The following is a 3,161-nucleotide window of genomic DNA, read 5'->3' on the forward strand; positions in this document are numbered from 1 at the left end:
AGAGTTACAGCAAAGGAAACGAACAAGCACTGTGTCAAGAGTATAGAAACAGAAGTTTAGTCCTGGAACTTTCCATGTTACTCTAGGGCTTGTAGAGAAGTCACCTCACTTCTGTAGTTCTCAATTTCTTCTTTTAAAAATTGGAATAAAAATAATCTCCTGCTGGGATATTGAAAAGCTTAAATAGCATAACAGGTGTGAAAAGTGTTTGGGGAAAGAAAAGAAAGAAAAGTGTTTGGAAAAAGGTACATACATCATATAAGAAATACTAAATGATGATATTTATGTTATTCAGAGTTCTCCAGAGAAACAGACCCAATAGGATAGATAGATATAGGTATATATAAGAGGATATTTATTATAGGAATTGGTTCACATATTTATGGAGGCCAAGAAGTCTTTTGATCTGCCATCTGCAAGCTAAACAACCAGGAAAGCCAGTGGTATAATTCAGTCAGAATCTGAAGACACGAGAATTGAGGGACTGATTATGTAAGTCCCAGACTGAATTCGAAGGCCTGAGAATGAGGAGCGATAATGTCAGAGGGCAGGAGAACATGAATGTCTTAGCTCAAGCAGAAAGCATTTACCGTTCCTTAATCTTTTTGTTCTATTCAGGGCCTCAACAGTTGGGATGATGCTGTAGGCATTGATGAGGGAGCTTTTTACCCAGTCTACTGATTCAAATACTAATATCTTTGGATACACGCTCATAGACAGACAAGTTAAAAAATGTTTTGCAGCTATCTGTTTAACCCTACACCTAATCAAATTAATACATAAAACTAACCATCACAATATTATAGTGATGTCTAGTCCAGACTCTATGACAACTATTGTCATCACATTCATATCAAATAAATAAGAAAGTGATGCAGAAATAGGACCAGTGCTTAAGCAAGAACCCCAGAAATATGGACAAAGAGCCAGGGCTAAAATTTCAGATGTTGGCTGCATGTCCAATTCTCTCTGCACAGGCTTGGAACTGTTACAATCCTTCCTAAGTCTGGATCGATGATGGCACTTTACAATCTGGTCATGAGAAAACCCCTCTCTGCTCCTGTTTTGATGCTTTGCTGCTGGCTGAAGAGCCCGAAGCTACATTGTACAAAAACCACATATCTCCCTTGAGGTCAATGCTATTGACTTTTTTTGCCTGATTTGGAGGTACTTTATTCACAAGCTACAGTAAATCTTATTTAGTCTTATTCTCCATGTTACTGATAATTCTGGCAGGAGCATGTGTCACACTAGAGAAATAAAGTGAAGAAGAGGAACTTGATTCTGCGATATGAGTATGATATATGATGAAGGATTCTGCTGTTCAGCTCAATTTTTTTCACCTAGAATGAAGTTACCTCCAAGGAACCATGGAAATAATTTTTTTAAACACACTGGATTAAATTCCACCCAAAGAGATATTTGTTACCACCTTATCTGGCTTAGTAAATAGTCTGTTCAACCCTGTGCAAACTTAGTTGCAAAAGCTCCTTTGTACATGGTAACATAGATGGAGGAGGAGGTGAGAGAAGAAAAATAACATAATATGTCAATAAGAATATCCATACAGTATCTTTAAAAGCAAGGTAAAAATCTAGCTGAGCTATATGGAAACAGGCATTGTCTTTTCTTACATGATGCTTTGGGTATTATGGGTCTCCAGTCATAGTGCCTGGACCATCATAAATGTGAACTGAGCCCCAAAAAGAGATTTGGAAAGAGATACACCAAGAGAACTTTAGTCTACCCTCCTCTTCCCATTTATAGTGAGATTTGTTCTGTTGTTGTATCCCTTCTTCATTCTTCTGGTAATAGAAAACTGCTTTTTCTATCAGGAATAAATGTTCCTACATTCCCTGGTGGAGCTGTCAATTATAGTGGGCATATGATTAAAGCCAGCCAATCAGTACTCTATCGCTCTGGTTACAGTGATTGAGTTAATCATGGACACATGGCTCGAGGAAGTATAAGCCTTCCAGATAATGATATTTGGAAACTGAGGAGGGGAAAGTGAGTTCTTCTTTTTTTTGAATCGCAAGCTATAAGGATATAAGCCTGGTTATCTCTCATACCACAGAAAGTGGGAGAATTGAACCTACATGAAGAAGGAAGAGCTAAAAGATGGAGACAGAAGAAACAGACAACAAAGAAAACTCCAATAATATCATTTGTGTCACTGAATCTTGATATGCACTTTCACGCTGCTTCTAGATAGGTAAGCCAATATATTTTCCTTTGGCTTCAGAATTTGAAATTAGGATTCTGTGGCTTTTGGCTAAAAGAGGGCTAATACAGTATATTCGGAAGTCTTTCATAATCATAATCTCTTGGACTATGTTTTACCAGTGCAAAACAAATATAAACCAACTTGCTTGCAACACCTTTTTTTTATGACTAGAGGACATGATTTAGACTAAAACCATCTAAGACTATGAGATAGAGGCAATCTTTAAACCATAGGTTGAATCACTCAAAAAAGTTTGTCTTTAAAAGCACATTGAGGAACCAAATTCAGGAGATACATCAGAGATATAGCAATGACTATTGACCATAACACTGCTTAAGGAGTGACTATCCTCCTCTCTGTATACTTATGGCCAGCTTTGATTAAAGTTGATGAAAGGTTATTTTATTAATTGCATTTGTCTACATAAATTATGGTCATGCCAAAATTATTTCGCTATAGAATTGAGGCAGAGTAATATTTTGAAACCTTAATCAATGTTTTTTTCTAAGATATTTCTCATTACTCAACCCCTTCTCCTAATTAGAGCCACTGAACAACTTTTCATTACTATTACAGGAATAGGATGATCCAGAAGAATGCCTAATTTAGTTTGTAGCTTCTGAGCAGTAAAAGCCTAGATAGAAAGAAATCAGAGGAAATTGAATAAAATGGAGAAGTGGGTGAGATTTCTCAGAAGAGGCCCTCAGCAACATTAAAATAAAAGTGGCCCCTTCACTCATTCCATCCCTCAGTTTCCCACAGCTTCAGCATAGGCAGGGAAAGCAGTCAATGGTTTTTCATGCTCCCCAGATGAGCTCTGAGGCAGCAAGAGAGTCAGACCTGGAACAAAGGATAGCAATCTGCAGGAACTGATGACCCAGGACCAGACCAGATGACTGGTATCACAGAAGATGTCTGCACGGACAGATGATAG

This window comes from Pteropus medius, unplaced genomic scaffold (assembly GCF_902729225.1).
Source record: "Pteropus medius unplaced genomic scaffold, Ma_sr-lr_union100, whole genome shotgun sequence".
NCBI lineage: Eukaryota > Metazoa > Chordata > Mammalia > Chiroptera > Pteropodidae > Pteropus > Pteropus medius.